Here is a 20837-nt window from a genome sequence, read left to right as displayed (position 1 = left end):
ATGCACTGATTTCAAAGACATTTGCACCCAAATAAACTTTTTTTTCCCATGAATTTTTTGAGTTTCCCACAGGTTTTTCCTACTGCCATCTTACGGGTGTTTTTAGGTTGTACTCCATGAAACACAGCAAGTTTCATACCAGATTTTTTTTTACGAGGGACAACGTAATGTTTTGGTACAAACACACACTGTGCCATGATTACATTAGAGTAATTCACATACACATTAGCTCCAACACTTACCATTTCTTTTTATGAAGAACATCAAAAAACTTCTATTTTGAAACAGTGTCAACTCCATTCAGCTTGCTGTTCAACAGAAAACACTGCAGCTTGCTCTTCCCATTAAGCTCCCCCCACCATACTGTCTTACCTCCTCACTCTCCCTACTTTTCTACTCTACTCTCTTGTAAAGCTTTGTTTATTTATTTGTATTCCAGAGTTACACAGGGGAAAAGAGAACCAGAGAGAGAAAGAGAAACAGAGAGAGAGAGAGAAAAAAAAAAATCTTCCATCTACTGGCTCACTCTCTCATGGCTGCAGCAGTCAGGGATGGGCCAAGCTGAAACCAGGAGTCTGAAACTCCACCCAGGTTTGCTACATGATGGCAGGGACCCAGTCAGGCCATCTTCTACCAATTCCCCAAGTACATCAGTCGAGAGTGGGAGAAGCAGTGGATCAGTGGGACCCGAACTGGCATTCGCAGGTGATGCCAGTATTGCAGGCAGAATCTTAACATGGAGAACCATAACACAGCCCCTACTCTCGGCTGTCATGAGATATACTTTTTTAGAGTTCACCTGTGAGTGAACTAATGGTACATTTGAATTTTGGTGACTACATTATTTCACTCAGCAGAATGCAGGCCACGGCCACTTATCCTGGGCCACTGTGGGCCAAGTCACTGAGGTCTTGCTGTCCAGTTGGAATCCTGGCAGTTTTATGCAGCAATCTATTCCACATCCATTTCACCATACAATGCTGCGTCTCATTTTATTCAAAAAGTGACATCGTTATGATGCTGAATATTCTTAGTAATAAAGTAAGTTTCTTCCCCATATGATCAAGCCTCTTTTTTTAAAAAAAAATTATTTATTCTGCCTGAAACTCAGATTTACAGAGAGGGAACGACAAAAGAGGTGAAGGAGAGGTTTTACTCTCTGGATCACTCCCCAAATTGCTACAATGGCCAAAGTTGGGCTGTGGGTACAAAGCTGGAAGCCAGGAACTTCTTCCAGGTGTTTCACACAGGTGCAGAGACAGAAGGGTCTGAACCATCTTCCCCCGACCCGAGGCCATGAGCAGGAAGCTAGGTCACAAGTAGAACAGCCAGGACAAGAATGGGTACCTATATGGGATGCAGGCACCACAATCAGGGAATTAGCCTGATAGACCACCACGTCATCCCCTTAACTTTCTTTTTGTGTCTTCTGGGAAATCACCAACTAACCATCTGCAACGTTTTGAGGGTGCAAACTGAACTTGTAGTAAGCCACTAAGAATTTGGAGGTTGTTACAAAAGATTTAACCGATAGACTAAGTAGACCATTGTCTCAGCCTCAACATCGGGTTTGATCTGCAGTCTTACGATGCCTGTGTTGGATTTAGCTTCAAGATATTGGAATACCAAGTGCTATAATATTTGAACACACTTGCTAATGTAAGTGAACTTCTACGAACCGCCACTAGGTGTCCTCTGTGAGTAGTTTTCTCTGACAACCTGAGACTATTTTCCTTATCGGTGTGCCCTGTTGGCATGTGCTGCCTGAGAGTCAAAAGTTGAAGCTGCACCGCACCCTCCTGTCATCACCATGAAAGCATAGGCAAATTCCCTAGGGGGAAAAATAAGTACTGCTTGTTCCTTACTGTTCAAAACAGAGTTAAGTATATCGTTCTTCTCAAGAACAAAAGTGTGCACTTCATCATATCACCAAGAGCAAGCCATGGGGTGAGCATTGGGAGACAAGGGTTCAACCACCGCTTAGTCCTGATCAGAGTGCAGAACCGAGTCCCTGCTGCCTGGTTTCCTGTGCTGCTTCCTGTTCAGGTGATGACAGCAGCACTCTGCTGTCTACACCCAACAAGACCCAGATGTGGACCTGCTGCTTCAGCCTGGCCCAGCTCACTCACTCGAGCACCCTCTCTCCCTCCTTATAAACAGATCTTCTGAAACTGACCAAAAATTACATAATATTAAGTAAGCATGATCGGAGAAGCGCTTGGGACTGTCTTGAGGCTGCTTCCGCATGGATGTGGGGCAGTCACGTGTTGCGCACATCATAAGTCTCTCTGTCCTCTGTTCTCAAGCACTTGAACACAGCCAGACAATTCTCCCAGCACCAAGGCTAGCCTGGAAGGCGGGAGCCACTACAAAGTGGAGACACTTCAGAACGGCCAGCGGGACTGAAAAATGAACCAGGGAAGAGAGAAAGCAGACACGATTTGACAACCAGTGTGTGCGTCTGAGCGAGAAGCACACAAGACCATCGACAGGGTTCCAGACCCAAAGCTCCCAGGCGCCTCTTCCAGAGTTGGGAGAAAAAAAAAAAAAAAAACAAAGAAGGGAAAGGATTGTGGGAGAAGGAAAGAAGGAATGCGGCCGCACTTCTCTCGTGTTATTTTTGACATGTCTGGACACATCCATGTGAAAACTCTAAATCAACAAACGTCTTTCTGAAGATTTTGGTTAAGGGGGAAGTAGGATACGTTCTACTCTTTTCCACTCCCTCAAACTCTACCAAAAGCAAGCAAACAAACAGAACAACCAAATAGAGGGAAATGACCTTCAGTGAGACAAGCAACAAGTTACAACCTCAACCGCAAGCCACAAACATGTAGGTCTCTCTGCCAGCACTGTGAGGTCTAGACTCAGATGAGGGGCAGCCACACTTGCTCCTGAGCTCTGTATGAGCAGCGCCAGTTTCCCCAGAGATTCACAGCCCAGAAATTCCTTTGATTACAGCGTTGAGCTGTGGTGGGTGTTATGAGACCGCTGGGAGGAAGCAGGCATGGTGGGATGTCCTTAAGTAGATTTGGAGTGGCAGCTCCGAATGCAAAGGAAAAAACACCGATGAGCCACGTTGATGGGTACATGCCTACGAGGTGGCGAGGTGGCATGGGAAGAGAGTAGGTGGCATGTGTATGTGCGTGTGTGAGAGAGAGAAAGAGAGAGAGAGAGGGAGAGGGAGAGAGAGGAAAAGTGGGAGAGAGAGAGAGAATATGACAGTTTTCTGTGTTAATGTTTCTCTCTCTCCAAAAGGGAGGAGGAGAGGGAATCCCCATGCCGTGTTCTAGCAAAGGGAGACCTCTGGAGGTGAAGTGGGGTGAAGCAGAGGAAGCTGACACAGCCAGACTATTGCACACAGCTAGGGGCTTAAGGCACTCCACTGCTATTCCTAAATACTCTTCATTTCATGAATGAAATAAGTAAGTGATTCAAAAGTTTTGTTATTTCCAAAGTTAAGAGCTAGGAACCAATTGAGTTATGGTTTGAACCAATTGGATCTCTAAAGCTATACTTAAACAGCAACTAAGATTACTTTTATAAAACATCATTTACACATTAAAACTGGTGACTTGAGTGCAAACACTTCTTGTTATTCTGTGTAATTTGGAATAAAAATCGTTTACTGTGAAGTTGGGTCTCATTTTTCATGTTTATCATCTCTGCTAAATTTGCTTAGATTATGTTTTATCTAATGTATTTTAACCAAAGTTACTTGTTTATTAGAAAAGTACAGAACCAGAGACCAATATCTTCCATCTGTTGCTTCACGACCCCAACGGTTGCAACAGGCAGGGCCGGGTCAAGCCAAAGTCCAGGCCTGGCATTTCATCCGAATCTCCCCTGTAGGTAGCAAGGGCCCAAGCGTGTGGACCATCTGCGACCTTTGCAGGTGTGTTAGTCGGAAGTGGGACTGGAAGCAGAGCAGCAATGACTTGAAGCAGCTCTCCAATATGGGCTGCCAGCATCACAGGCAATAATTTAGCTGGCTGCTCCAGAAGGCTGGCCCTCCAATTAGTGTTGTTCCTTTAACATTCTTTAGTTTACTGGATTTATTGAAATTGCTGGTCCTGTGATATTTTTGTGTTTATTTTTCCTCTGTTTTTGTGTTTCATCCCTTCATGCATTAGTGACAATTATCTTCTTTCTTAAAAAATGCTGAAGAATCTAAGAAAAACGGCTGAAATTCATAAGGCAGCTTTGTGAAGTCACAGGATACAAAATTCACTCGCATACATTAATTATATTTCACACATAATGAACATGTAGAAATTGAAATTTGAAAGGCAACATCATTCATAATAGCATTTCTCCATAGATCAATATCTGGATTTCACACAATTCTAGTCAAAATTACCAGAGGACATTAAGATTGAAATTGTCTATCTTCATAAATTCATTTATAAGTTTACAAATGTATAAGAAAATTCAAAGGACCTAGGAAATCCAAATAGCCTTTAAAACGTTGAAGTAAAAAGACAGCTCTAGATTGCCAGAAAATACAGCAACATGGACAGATGAAAATTGACTAGTGTCCAGAAAATGTAAGAGGTCTTTGCCAGGTAAAATAAAAACAAAAAACCTAATGTTTTTAATGGGCAAAATATTTGGCTGTGCACTTCACCAAACACGCATCTGAGACACGAGATGGTGCTCACCAGCATCTTCAGGGTTGTAAAAACTAAACCCACCATCAGATATCACAACACACCTAAAAAATGTTAAAAAATTAAATAAATTGATGATACCAAGTGCTGATAAGAATGTGAAGCAATGAAATCCACTCACACATTGTTGATGGGAATCAGAAGTGGCAGCAATATTTTGGAAAATAGTTTGGAAGTTTCTTAAAGTATATCTGCCCTTGCATTAAAACAAGATAGCCCATACTTAAGAAAGTTCTTCAAAACTTGTATGGAGAAATGGAATAAAAAGATAAATTTAGAGGTGGGTCTTGAGCTTAGTATTTAAGATACCCATGTCCCATATAAGAGTACTGGAATTCAACACTTCTCTCCCTTTCCTGAGGTCAGCTTCCTGTGAACACTGAGAAGCAACGGGGATGGCCCCGGTAGCTCAATCCTTGCCATCTCCGTGGATGTGGCAGTTGCGTTCCTGGATTCCAATTTTGCTCTGCTGGCTGGGAGTCACAGTGAGCATTTCTGGGGTTTACCAGCTGGTTGGAGCTCATGTGCTCTCTCTCCTTCTGCTTCTCCAACAAACGATTTTCTGATAAATGCTGATAAACGTAAGTTTATTCCGGAGTAAACATTTTGAAATCCATGAGTTTTCTTATGATATAAATGTTTCAGGAGCTTTTTCAAAATCTCTAGCATGCAAGGAATTCAAGGTTTTTTTTTTTGTTACATCAGAATAAACTTACTTTTCACTCCTACTTCCCACAAGCTTTTGAAATACTTATGTTTATTCTAATGAAGAATATATACATTATAAAATTAATATGGAAAGAAGCAGGGCAAAATCTAGAAATGATTCAAATGTCAACCAACTAGCAAATTGACAGGTGAAGTGAGATAAATTCATGCAATAAAACACCACTTCATAATAAGAACTGATGTCTTATTAGAAACACAGCAACAGTGATGAATTTCAAAAGCATTATGTCAGGTGAAAGAAGCCAGATGCGTGATTTCATTAACATAAAACTTCGAGAGGGTGAAGACAGAATATCGATCAATGGTTGTTGGGTACCTGATATAATAGAAGGGGAAATGAATCGGTCAGCTTTCCATTACTATAATGAAATACTTAAGACAAGCTAATTATGAAGGAAAGACTGGATTGTGTTGGCTCATGGTTACAGGGCAAGGCAGGCTCCACTGGTTGGGCAGCTGATGAATGATCCCTTGCTGGCACAGTCTTCTGACAGCACAGAGCAACACATGGTAAAAGGTGGTATGTGTCCACAACTCCTCAGATTGTCACCATGATTTAATCATGGGAGCTCTAACTTAAAAACTAAATCTAATTTCAACGTCTTCTCATGACTCACTTTGGAGTAATATGATTGCATTAGCTTTCTTTTCTTATTTCTTCTTTTCTTCTTCTTTTTTTTTTTAATATTGGAAACACCCAAACTAATATTCAAACGATAGCAGGAAGCCTTAAGGCAAAGGGCCATGAGAAAACACTTGAAAGAAAAGTTTGTGAATCAGTCAGAGAAACTAAAAAGTCTCTACACCTAAATAGTTTCATAAATTAACATGCTGATCCCAAGTCACCTGAAACTCAAAGAAATTTTGTATAACGAACTGAATAGCAACTTTGCTATTATGATTATGTACATGGTTATGCAGCTGTAAGCATTTGTTGTTAACTCTCACAGAACAACACTGGAAACTACAGAATTTTATCATCTGTAAATTATAATTAATGATGTTGCTTCTAGGAACCTGAACACACTTAGCCACACATCACTGTTCCCACACAGTTATTGGAATCTCCAAAGAAAAGTTTTCATTAAAAATTATCAAATCATCACAGAAGGTGGAGGGTGGTGAATAAGCAAGTGGGGTTACAGAGAACATAGTGGAGTCTGATATGAGAGCCCAGACCTGAAACTCACTGGATCAATTCACAAAGAGAGGACTGGCAATCAGACTCACAAGAGACCTCTCACAGGAAACTCTACAGGCCAGAAGAGAATGGAGCAACATAGTAAAGATTCTGAAAGCAAAAATGAACGCCATGGTGTACAGCTCTTGTAAAAATTGCATATATTGGTGAGAAACAAGGAATTATTTCTGCTGTAACACCTGCCTGAAACAAGCAAGTCCCAAGATATATATTTTTCATATTTTATCTTCACATTTAGAAAACAAGTCTGTGTTGGCATTAAACTGGTAATGTTCTTCCAGTTGGTTATATGCCAAGAATTTGCAGCTCTCTTGAAAAACATAAAAATCCTGATGTTGTCATCACAGCATAGCAAATTCTGCTTTCAAATATTCTTGAAAATGAAATGAAAAATATTGGGGTGATCCTAAAGGGTTAACTTTATTAAAGAAAGACCGTTTGCTCAAGAAAAAAAAAAACGCATGAAAATTTAGACTAAGAAAACACAGAGCAGCTCCTATACACATGGACACCTGGTGGCTTAGCTGTAGAGGTGCTCGAACAACGGCTGGGACTTAGAAAATACATTTCAAAATTTGTTTCGCCACATAAACTGGTTAAACAAGACCCTGGAAAGCCCAAAGAAAGTGAAAGAAAATGTTTTGACTTTACCTGACATGATTCTCTAACGTGAAAGTGTTCTTTGAGGAAATGACGTTGCAAAACCAAATTCTTTAGTTTCCAGCTCTGCTTGGGCCAGAGAATAAGGTTGGATAAGTTTCAAATCTCGTTGAAAAGCAGCCAGAAAAATTGCAAATCTGGATTGAATCATAGTTTTAATCTCTTCTCTTAAAACCTTATGCCTGGTCTGACAAGCTGACTTTGGGAGAAGAGGGGTAGGACTTGGTGGGCTGTGCGCACACTGAGATCTGCTCAGATGCCCTCTGTGGGTTTCTGAATGGGGACGGGGTCACAGAAGTCACAGGAAAGCACCATTCAGAAGGTGCGTTTCTTTAGTGGTCTTTGACCTTCAAGGAACAAACAAAAATTTGGGCTGTTGTCTTCTTCAGACATTCACTTCAGTAGTCACTACTCTGCAGTTTTAACTTCTTCGAGTAAACTGTTGAATTCTAAAAATTATTTCTGAATGGGAATTAGATATTAAATTTTATTATATGCTCTTTCTAGCAGCTACCGAAAAAAAATGGCTCTTGTACTTAAGGGCAGAACTACTAACGTCTACATCACATTATTAAAATCTCATGTTACAGGGCCCGGCAGCGTGGCCTAGTGGCTAAAGTCCTCGCCTTAAAAGCCCTGGGATCCCATATGGGCGCTGGTTCTAATCCCGGCAGCTCCACTTCCCATCCAGCTCCCTGCTTGTGGCCTGGGAAAGCAGTCGAGGACGGCCCAAAGATTTGGGACCCTGCACCCGTGTGGGAGACCCGGAAGAGGTTCCAGGTTCCCGGCATCGGATCGGTGCGCATCGGCCCTTCCCGGCATCGGCCCGTTGCGGCTCACTTGGGGAGTGAATCAGTGGACGGAAGATCTTCCTCTCTGTCTCTCCTCCTCTCTGTATATCTGACTTTGTAATAAAATAAATAAATCTTTTAAAAAAAAATCTCATGTTACAGCATGCCTTGATGACATAATTTCCTTTGATTTCCAATTATTGATCATTTAACTGGAGACTCCCTCATCTGTGCTCACATGTATGACATTCTATTGCAGGCTACATGTGTTAGGTCTTGGAACCACATTGATGTTCAGCTAACTGGCTCTTCTTCCTTCATGTTATGTAACATAGAGTGTGTTATAGAAATTATTTCATCTTGAGTTTCAAAAAGTAGAGCAATAAATCCAACAGACCCTAAAGCATTTCCTGAAGATAAATCTTTAGTTATAATTAGACTAAATTAGGCCAAGGATCCTTACAAGGATGTTTTAAATTTTTGCTTGAGGTGTAGAGAGACAGACCTGTAGGCAGGCAGGGAGAAACAGAGCGAGCTGTTCTCACCCCCACAACCCCTTCAACAGCAAAGGCAGAGCCATGGCTGACCCCAGGAGTGAGGAACTCAAGTTTCTTATAGCAGCAGCAGTAACCCACATGCCTGGGTTATCAACAGGGCCTCTCCGGATCTGCAACAGCAGGAAGACAGGACCAGGAACCAGAGCCAGATGTTTGACACAAGTGCTTCCTTACAAGCAGACTGAATGTCTGCCCCCAAACGATAATTGTTTAAAAATGTGTTTTGTTTGTTTTAGAGGTGGAGTCCGGGGACAAGAAGAGAAATGGAGAGGCCTTCATCTGCTGACGGACTCCTGTGCAGGCCACAACTGCCAGAACTGACGTGGTCAGAGCTAGGACCCTGGACTTCAGCAGGGTCTCCTTCACGAGTGGCAGTCCTCAATGGGCCATCACCAGAGGGCATCCCAGAGACCGGAATGACATTGTGCGATGCAAAGTTTAGTTATATCACTTAAGCATAGTTTGGAAGACACTGAGGATAAAGTGCCACAATTCTTAGCTAGACCCCAAATAGAAAATGTACGCTTCATATTTATACAATAACCTCACTGAACCAAATCTCTCGGCACAACAGAAGTGAGGTTTCCCTAGCTTTATGACCACAATCCTTCACTCTTCATGAGACACCTGTGCCTATTTCTTAACATTTTGAATATAAAATGAAAAAAAAAAATCTAGGTTATGTTTTACGTAGAAAGCACTGTATTGCTGTGTTGTTGCTGCTGTTTCAGGTATGTTTAGGTTATAAGGAAGCAGGGAGGGGATTCCAGTTGGATTCTCTGTCATCTTTTCAGGTCTTTAATGTCCTTTCATCAGACTCCTATTCGAATCCAGGATTCATACTTTCAGCTGAAAACTATGGGGTATCTCTTTTGTTACTAAAAGCTGTCCATAAGTTGCCATTTGTTCCTCTGATTTCCGTTTCCCTTCAGGGCAGGCTATGTCCAGCCCTTAGGCTGGCAGATTGCTGATCCATTTTTCACTGACAACAAGAAATAGTAAAAGACCGCACAAACAGAAAAGATTATAATCCTGCCTTATCATCAACACTCTATTCACAAAAACAATAATTAGGAATAACTCTTGGACTGGACACAATGACCTAGTGGCTAAATCCTTGCCTTGAATGCACCGGGATCCCATCTGGGCACCAGTTTATGTTCTGCCTGCTCTACTTCCCATTCAGCTTGCTGCGTGGGGCCTGGAAAAGCGGTGGAAGATGGCCCAAAGCCTTGGAACTCTGCATCCACTTGGGAGACCCAAAGAAGCTCCTGGCTCCTGGCTTCAGAACAGCCTAGCTCTGGCCATTGCAGCCACTTGGGGAGTGAACCAGAGGATGAGAGATCTTCCCCTCTGACTCTCCTTCTCTCTGTAAAATCTGCCTTTCCTATAAAAATAAATATCTCTTAAAAAATAATTCTTATCTAATGTATGTAAGAAATTTTAACAGTAAAGAGATGTGGAGCAATTTAACTTTGGGGTATACATCCAAATAAGTAAAAAGAAAGACCTTAGCTGTTTGTACAGCACTATTCCTAATAACATTTTTTTTGATCACCAACAGATGAAAACAACTCAAACGTCCATTTAAGAAGATTGGATACACAAATATGGACATACTCATACATGCATTACATGTAGTTCACCCTAAAAGAAGCCACAGACTTGGAGAAAATATCTGCAAAAAACTATAAGAAAGGAATAACATCAACAACTTACAAATAATGACAGCTTCCCCAGGCTTTCAGGGACCTGCTCAGTTTCACATCACCCAGATTGTTGGAAAGACTAGCAGAAATGAGTTGTCTGGTGATGGCTATAAAACAGTGACGAAGGCTTGGGACTAGCAGCATCAGTCATGCAGTCATACAATAATGTAGGTCCCAGAAACCTGCTCTGCACAGGACCCTGGCCATCCCTCCCACTGAAGACCTCAGCAGGCCTGTGGCCACCATCTACCCTCTTCCCCAGGACTGGACACCAACAGCCCCATTTGATAAACAGAGAGCCCCAGAAGCTTTGGCCAGGAGGAAACAAACATCCAATCCAGTAGCAGTGATCTCTATGAGGCCCCTGCTGCATTAAGTGCTCCTCTCTCTTCCATTTGTGTCACCATAGCCACAATATACACACCCACAAGCTGCCCCAGTTCCCACCACTACATATGCACCCGTGTCTTACCCATGTGTGTGCACACACACAGGTAGCCACAATCCCAACACTGGATCTGCAGCTGTAACTGTGTATGCAGCTGGCCCATGCAGTTGTACGCACACATCTCTCACAGCCATGTGTGTGGAGTCGGTCCTGCCTTCCATCACTTGCACCCACTGCACCTTGACGTTACAGTTGGCCTCTGAGTCCTGATTCATGTCACTAGCCTCCAATGCCACGTGTCAGTCCTCGGCCAGCCTTTGCACTCACGTTCCTTCACACCACCAGCCCCAATCCGTGGGTCCCCACAGGCACACATGTGTTCACAGTTGGTCACATACCCATCTCTAGGCCAAGCCTCTGCTGACTCATGAATGGCCACAGTTAGCTCCTGCGATCACACATATGCCTATACTGACCCAATTTCTTCATAATCCAGAAGTCAAAAAGCAAGGACAAATGTGTTTTAAAAGCAGCAGAGATAAGAAGCACATCACATACAAGTAAGTGCCAATGAGGCTAACAGGATTTCTCAATCGGCACCTTGCAGGCCATGAGAGAGTAGAAAGTTGTCCGTATAATAACACAAGGACAAAACTCTACACTCTTAAGACTCTGAAAAATTGTCCTTCAGAAAAATAGGAAAAGATATCTACCCAGACAAACAAAGGTGGGGGATTAATTACAAAAAAAGCTACAGTTATTAAAACAAAAAAGTTGTTCATCCATTACTAAAAGTAAGTACATAGTCAAATTTAGAATGCTGTAATACTGCAATAATGATATGTAAATCAGTTTATAATTTAGAATAAATGTTAATGAGCAAACGTATAGAAATGACCCTAGGATATAGGCATTTGGAAACGAAATTAGGAAACCACTTGGCATGGTTACATCCCATATTAGAGTGATTGATTTCTAGCCCAAGTTGAACACTTATAGTATTCAACAAACAAACTATAACACTTAGCTGTATTTTTATGTACTAACAACCATTAAGAAAAATACTACTCTGATAGCATCAAAAAGCAAAAAATACACAGGAATGAATTCAATCAAGAAAGCCAAAGAGCTATACTGAAAATTACAAAACAATAGCAAAAGTAATCAAAGAAGAAATAGAGAACCCATGTTCATAGGCTGAAAGAATTCACATTGATTAAAATGTCCCTGCTATCAAAGTGATCTATACAGCCAATGCAATCCTATCACAACTCCAATCACAGGAAAAATGTGAACCATATGTCCAGTAAGGAGTTAATACTCCCCAAATTATGTAATTCATTCAACTTGACACGAAAAATACAGGAGTATACAAGCCTTAGGAAGGATCTAGGCACATGGAGACCATGACATCCTATTCAGGTGAATGTAAATCAGTACAGCCATTATGTAAGACAAAATACAGATTTCTAAAATAATAACAAATGCACTACCAGGCACCAGCATTGTGACACAGCACATGAGGCTGCCGCCTTCCATGACTGCTAGTTCAAGTACTAGCTGCTCATCTTCCAATCCAGCTCCCTGCTAATGTTTCTGGAACAGCAGTGCAAGATAGCCCAAGCCCTTTATGCCTCTGCCACCCTAGTGGGAGCCCAGGATGGAATTTTTGGCTCCTGGCCTTGACCTAGCCTAGCCCTGGCCATTGCAGGCATCTGGAAGTGCATTATGAATGGAAATAAATAAGAATAGCACTCCATAAAATCTGTTAATCCCACTTCTGGGTAGATACCAAAAGGAAGTAAACCCAGTCTCTCCAAGAGAGTCATTAACATCATTATTTGCAATAGCTTAATACGGCAACAACCTAAGTTATCTATCAACAGACAAAAGGAAATGTGTTGTGATATGATGTGTCTGTGTGTTGGGCATATGCTGTGGTTTGTTGCCCAAAGTAACTGTATTATGGGTTGATGCAACCTATAGATCCTGAGTCCTATTAATCTCAGAAAGGATTAACACCCATTGCCTGGCAGCAAGCTAGGGCTCTCATTTCTGCTTTGTTTGCCACTAGCGCACACTATGACAAAGCAAGGACCCTCCACCAGTGTCTGTTACACACACCTGCTAACTACTCTCTCATGCACCCCCGCAACGAGCTTCACTACATGACAGGAGTGTCGTGCCATGGAGGCACTGACCTCAAGCTGCAGACTCAGGGATACTCTTCTCTTCAGAGAGTGCCCAGGCTCAGGTAGATTGTTGCAGCAACAGAAAATAGGTTAAGACAATGTGTGTGTGTGTGTGTGTGTGTTCACAATAGACTATTTTAAAATAGCAGATTAAGAGGAAAAGAGGACAGAGGTAGAAGGAGAAGAGGAGAGACAAATGGGTGGAAAGACAGTCTTCCATCTGTTGATTCATTTCCCAAAGCCTACAAAAGCTGCGGGTGGGCCAGGTTGCAGCAAGAGCCAGGAATTCCGTTGTAATCTCCACGTGGGTGGCTGGGATGTACCTGCCAGGGAAATCGAGCATTATCTGCTGGGTTCATTAGCAGAAATGCAGGAATGGAAGCACGGAGCAGCCACAACCGGCTCTGGCACTCTGATACGGGACACATGTGCCCCAAGCAGCAGTTTAACTCACTACATCACAATGCCTGTTCCTGCAATGGACTATGATTGAGCACTCCAAAGAAGAAATCCGGCCATTCACAGCAACATGGAGAACACTGTGCCAAGTGAAATAAGTAAGACACAGAAAGTAAAATATTACATAATCTCACCTATACGAGGAGTGCAAAGCCAGTTTAACTCCTAGCAACAGACAGCAGGGAGCTGGGTGAGCAAAAATGACTTGTTGGTCAAAGCAGCAAAGTTTCAAATCTCCAGTTGTAAGTGAGCAAGAACTGCACTTCTAAAGCAGGATGTGATGACCACAGTTATTAAGGAAGTAACAAACTGCTGAATTTCACCTGGAGGAAAAGATCTCACGTTCTCTTGTTACACACACACACAAAATGATGATGGATATGATAATTAGGGTGGAATAACGTAACCAGTTCTAGAGATACATCAAACAACCATGTTTTATACTCTAATTATATACAATTTTTGTCAATAATGCAATAAAGCTGGGTGCTGTAGGGGAAGATCTGGAGACAGTGACAATGGTTGCACAATAATCTAAAAGCATTTTACATTTTGCATTTGCATTATTACATTACATACTACATTTATATTATTTACCATAATAATGTAAAAGCACTTAATACTACTCAATTATAACTAACATAATCAAATGGTAGTATTACATTAGGTTTATGTTATGAAAATTTTTTAAAGTGAGGGGAAAAAATACATTCATATTTTTAGAATACCTGCATTTCCTATGACATCGGTGCCTAATAAAATTGAACAATGATACAGATGATCCTTATGCCCCAGAACCAAGGCTGTATGTGATTTTAGGCTTTGAAAAATAGCTCGGTTTTCTTATTTTCTTCAGCTCACTTTATTCAAAGGTCTAAAGATCTAAAATCCTTTGTGAAAAAGTTTCCATCACAGGACAAACCTGAACTCTCCTAAAGTGTTTTTGCTCTGAACTATGCCTTTGTCAATACCCTTACAACAATCCTGTTGGGTAAATAGGAACTTTCTCCACATGATGAAGCCAACTAAAGAATTTTGAGAAATTTACTTGAGATGAGCACTTGGGACAGAATAGAGTTTTGAAACGGGGTCTAAAACCAAAGATTGTGTTCAGATTTATTACAGAATTTATAAGTATCTCCATCGTGGTCTATATCACGCATTAATATAAATTCTTAAATATATCTTGTGATTTTAAAAACACATCATACAAGGAATAGTTTCCACACGTTCTAAATCTTCCATGTCCTTGCCTGACATTACTTCATTCTGAAAGATAAAATCTTTTTCGGCCCACTTGGCCCATTCTAATTGATTCCTTTTGTGGGAGAAATGGGATATGTATATTCATTAATCCATAGAAATGACTGAACAAAAAGGCCTAGTGTTTCTGATTCGCCACCGTAAGGTTCCAGGAACCCAGCGAACGACATGACATAATTCTACACCTCTCCATCCAAGGCGCACTTTTCCTGGAAATCATTTCCTGGAGATGTGGGTACAACCAGCTCTATCCCTTCATGTGAAACTAGGCGATACAATTCCATCCTATTCTACTTTGGCTCCTAAAATTGCTCAGCATCAGAAATCCACCATGAAGCACCAAAAGTTACCAGGAAGGCTGGCTCGGTGCCTGAAACATGAAACAGAACTCAAGGCAATCCCTGGACAAGTCTTCACTGCAAGGGAAGTACCTCATGTTTTAAATTGATAGATTATTTATTAAGATGTTTTAGGCAAGCAGAAAAAACAGCACAAACCACAGAGGGTTCCCACATGCTCTATACTCCACCAATCCTTTTTTCTTCTTTTTTTTTTTTGAAAATACATCTATTTTTAAAGACTTCTTTATTTTTAATGAAAACCAGATTTGCACAGAGAAGGGAGACAGACAGAAAGATCTTCCATCTGCTGGTTCACTCTCCAAGCAGTTGCAACTTCCTGAGCTGTGACAATCCAAAGCCAGGAGCAGGAGCTTGCTCTGGGTCTCCCACGCAGGTGCAGGTTCCCAAGGCTTTGGGCCATCCTCCACTGCCTTCCTAGACCACAAGCAGGGAACTGGAAGGTAGATGGAGCAGCCAGGATCCAAACTGGCACCCATATGGGATGCTAGTGGATGCAAGGCAAGGACTTTAGCCACTAGGCTACCACGCCGGGCCTGAAATTCCTTTATTTTTAACAGCTTGCATTAATGTTGTACATTTATACATTGTTAAGGTAATAGCAATACATTACTACTAACTAAAGTGAATGCTTAATTTAGGGTTCACTCTTGCATTGTGTGATTCTATAGGTTTAATCAATACACAAGGACATGTGCCCATCACTACAGTGCTGTACAAACAGCCCCTGCGCTTCCTCTGGAGCTCCGGGCAACCACTACTCTGCCACCACCGCCACAGCTTCGTCTTTCCCATCAAAGCACGCAGTTAGGAATCATCCCACAGGCCTTTTCAAATTGGCATCTTCGCTTCACAAAAAGCATTTAAGCTGTTTCCAAGCCATTTTCTGACTTGATAACTCATCTATTTTTAATCACCGGAGAACTGCATTTCCAATTTATCCATCCATCTGTTGAAGGACATCATGGGTACTTCCAAGTTTTGATGATGTATCTACGCCGTACACAGTCCTGCCGGAGTCTGGTAAATAAAATGTACCTTTGGGTAAACACCAGAGAGCATAATTGCAGGGTCACATGAGTGTAATTATTTTTGTAGAAAACTCCCATTCTCTCTTCGAAAGTGAATCTATCATTTTGCATACCAACACTTGTGCTTTTCTGCTTCTCTATATCCTCACTGACATTTAAGGTCATTGGTGTTTAGATTCCGGCATTTTAACAGGAACGTTTTGGTATCTCATGGCTGTTTTAATTTTTAGATCCCTTATGGCACATGATGTTGAGCGTCTGATGTGTTTCATTGTCATTTATGGATTTTTTTGGTTAAGGATCCTTTGTTCAGACCTTTTGCCCATTTTCAATTGAATTTTAAAATTTTTGTTATTGTTGGGTTTTCTGAGATCTTTGTACATTCAATATGTGTTTGGAAAAGATTTTCTTCCAGCCTGTGGCTGGCTTTGTATTCCAATTCATTGTTGTAGTTTTCAGGAGACATTATTGGGCCCAGTGCCGAAACCTAGTGGTTAAAGTCCTCGTGTTGCATGCACTGGAATCCCATATTGGCATCAGTTCATATCCCAGCTGCTTCACTTCCCATCCAGCTCCCTGTTTGTGGCCTGGGAAAGCAGTCGAGGACACCCAAAACCTTGGGACCTTGAACCTGTGTGGGAGACCCAGAACAAGCTCCTGACTCCTGGCTTCGGAGGGGCTTAGCTCTGATCCTTATGGCCAATTGGGGAGTGAACCAGTGGATGGAAGATCTTTTTTGCTGTCTTGCCTTCTCTCTATAAATCTGTTTTTCCAATAAAAATAAATAAATCTTTTAAAAAAGGAGAGACATTATTTAATTTTGATAAAATAGTGCATTAATCTTTTTCTTTTGGTGTTGTAACTAAGAAATATGAGCAAACTAAAAGTCACCTAGATTTTTCTTTGTTTTATTTTGTGAATTTATAGTTAACCTGTTGAACACACAATTTTTTGGGACATCCTCCACTGCCTTCCCACTGGAAGGAAAGTAGAGCAGCCGGGATATGAACCAGTGCCCATACGGGATCCCGGCACATGCAAAGTGAGGACTTTAAGTCCTAATATGCTGGGCCCTTGAACACACAACTTTTAAAGAGTGATGTTTTCTATTACATTTGTCCTGACATTTGAAAATCTGTGGCAAAATAATAATTATAATTATAGTAAAGATGATGATAATGATGATGATGTCTGGCTTTCCTAATTATTTTCTACTCTCTTTTATGGATTTAAATAATTTCAGTCTATTTCATAAGTACTTTTCCTTGAAACAATTTCTATTTCCTCTCTGTTAATTGCCTGAGCTAAAAATAGACTGCCAAGGGACTAAAATTAGAGAAGACTGTTAAATTCACAATAGAAGCATTCCTGTAAAATTTGCACTGTAATTTTATAACCATTTTAGGATGATGATAGCATTGATCCCACCAAGAAGTTCTCAGTATTAGACATCCCATCTTCAAGACTGGGCAGTACCTGGCTTGGTCAGAGAGACATAGGCACACAGAATCATAGAGATAACACCTGCCGAACTCAGGGAGCTGGCAGTCCGAAGAAAATGGACTTCATACAACTCCGGCTGATTGTTTTCACATTATTTTAAGCTCCCAATTATCCTTTTTTATCTTGATATATTTCCAAATAAATCAAGGCTTTAACTGCAGAACAAATAAATGAAATACAAATCTTAAATACATCAAAATGATCTTAAAATTAAAAAAAGGTGAAATACATAAAAACAGATCAAATTCAGTGAACCACCTCACATCTGCACGTTACTGAATTGTCTTCAGCTAGGTATGCAGAGATGCTGCGATAGCTTACAAAACCAGGCAGAGAAATCTGCAAGGTGATTAAGCACCTCAGGGCACTACAGCCCTTCAAATGCTGACAGAATCCACAGTTACCCACTGTCCCAAATGTCTCTCATCATCTGTGAACACATCAAAAGAACAATGACTCCGTTTTTGCACCTTTCTGGCACCTCACTTAACACAAGACTGCAGCAGCTCATCAACCTTGTGTAATGAAAGGCAGCATGTCAATAAGGTCAAGACTTCTTTCAGAAAACACCACGCACGTCCCTTTTTTCACTTGGATATGCCTTTTGGTTTGTTTAATCTGAATCTTTGCTGGAATAAAAACAATTGTTTATAGGATTTTAGGTTGGAAGAAGTGGCTATGTTGTCCAGGAATGCCCATTAATACTCTATACTACATACCCATCTCTGACTCTCTCTTTATGACATGGTCATAGCTGATATTTATGAAGTGCAACGTGCTTTTCCAATGACTGCGATTGACTTGCTGAGAGAGCTCTACTTTCTCCTCACTTTAAAAAAAGATATTTATTTATGTATTTGTTTATTTAAAAGGCAGAGAATCAGAGACTCTATTTTCAACGCCATTGTATACATGAATAAAATGGGGCTGGGAGATGCATGAGTTGTCCATGATCACACAGTGGTAGGGACTACTTCACCCAAAACAACTCGGCTCCACTTGCTTTTATAAATATCGTGGAACCAAAATCCAGCAATTCCTGCCACAATCTCCAAATCTTCAACTGGTTTCTTAATTCCAGAAGTGGGCCTCTCAAAATCCCCCCCCCCCCCACACACACACACTATATCACTGTAATTTAGCAAACGTGAAGCCTACCCAGGTCGTTTCCTGGCTTTAGTTCATCATGCCTTTCCTGCGCACTGTACAAAAAAAGATCAGCCCAGCATGCTCTGTGTGCAGGTGCCTGACTCCTAGCCCTAATAGCCTATGCCCATATGAACACCGAAGCAATGGAAAGTGGCTCGTCATCCCTCACACACACTCTTGTGTTTTATGTGTGGATGGTTCCTCTTCAAGACTTTGCCAAAGACTTGTTCCATCAGGGAAACATTGGCTATTAACCTCCAAGAATCTTTCCCTCATAAAACATTGCCCTACAGTCCACACATCACTGGGGGATACTCTCTTCCTTGCATGGCACAGATAGAATGCATCCTAGAATTTTATTTCTGATGATACAATTCCCTTTAAGATGGCGGGTATAGTATAATATAGAGCATAACATAGTCTCATTAGATGACAGGCTCTTTGAAGGCAGAAAAAACCTCACTCACCTTTAATTATATGAAGGGATTACAAGAGGGAAGAGAGACCTTCCAGGGCTGGAAGATGGAAGAGTCATCAGTGATACACCAGGAATTGGTCCAGAGGTTTTCACTGCTATGAAAACTCGGCAGAGAGGAAACCCAGCAGTTCTCACCTGAGTCTACCTGTGGCCAGCTGCTTCCAGAAAGTCACAGAGCCTCTTCTAGGTCTTCAGCTTTTGAGCAGTTTGCCATAGACTAGACAGATCCTGAAAGGAGAAGCACAGAATGTATTAGCAAATGTAGAAAATGAATTCTCAGCTCAGAACAGGAGTAGAGCTGAGAAACATCCTGGTTGTGGCACTAAGTCAGTGTTGATGAAACTTCACTTGTATCATAGAATCGACAGGAAATTTTGAATTAAAAATAGTCACTTTTTCATGTAGCTGCCAAGACATAAATCTTGCTACAGTCCCCTCCAATTCTTTTTAGAATCAAATGACATTGATTGCCATTCTCTAATTTTTCTTTGCAAGCCTAACATCCGTTCATTTATTTTTTTAGTTTCAATAAGTCATTGGCTTCAGTGTGGCAGCTGTCTCAGAATAGGACTGTCTTGCGAACTTAGAATAAAAGACAGGAAAGCAATTTTTAAATGTAAAACTCTATTTTAAGTTCTTCATAAACACTGAGACTAAATCATGCTATTGACATTAACCCCACTGATTTTGACTTCAATTTATTCATTCAATGGGAAAGCACTGAGTCTCTACATCCACAATACTATTTGAAAATGCATTGTGTTGTTGCCAAGGAACTGGCTCACTAACCTCGTAGGCCTGTTGACATGAATAAGTCCTGATTTATGTTGAATGAAGAGGGTTCTTAGAACTGGGTGTTTGGACATCTTTCATCTAACTAGCCAAGGTGGGACGGATGTTGGCCACAGAGACCATGCTGTTTCAGCTGGCATCAAGAGCTGAAGTCTCTCATGCAGGTGCTTCCTGATCTCAGCCCAAGAAACTCATTGTAAGCCATGGCCAGGTTGTTGACTTGGGATTGTCGTAGTGTTGTTACACTGAGATGCACAATGTGAAAAATGCTCACAATTAAGTAGCACAGCAGAAGGAAGAATTTTAGAGCTTGACTTTCAACCACATTGATTGTTAATTATTCTTGGATTACCCATCTCTTTTGCATCTTGTTTACTGGATAAGAAAAGCTGTTATGTCACTTGCCAAAACCACAAGTAGGATGGAATTGCAAAATATCTGGAAAATGGAATAGGTAAGTTCTTTGGTGTAAAACATTTTGAAATTCGTGTATAATTTTTAAAGATTTATATAATTATTTGAAAGTCATTGCTAGAGAGAGAGAGAGATGATATCTTCTCTTCGCTGGTTCATATGCCAGATGGCCACAATGGGCAGTGCTGAGCCAGGATGAAGTCAGGAGCCAGGAGTATCATGCAGATCTGCCATGTGAGTGCAGGGCCCTGAACACTTGGGCCATCTTCCACTGCCTTCCTCAGGCCTCTATCAAGGAGTAGCCATCTGGGACGCTGCTGTCACGTAAAGTTCCAAAAACTTTATGAAATGCCTTTGTGTTTCACAACCATGATTGCAGAGGGCAAGTTTTGCTCACATTTGCAAACACACGCACACACTACAATATACATTCTCCACTGATAGACATTCTGAATTCCTTTTCATAAATGCAGTTAACTCCAATTAATGTTT

This window comes from Ochotona princeps, chromosome 27, assembly GCF_030435755.1.
Source record: "Ochotona princeps isolate mOchPri1 chromosome 27, mOchPri1.hap1, whole genome shotgun sequence".
Classification (NCBI taxonomy): Eukaryota; Metazoa; Chordata; class Mammalia; order Lagomorpha; family Ochotonidae; genus Ochotona; species Ochotona princeps.
Note: the sequence above shows the minus strand (reverse complement) of the source record.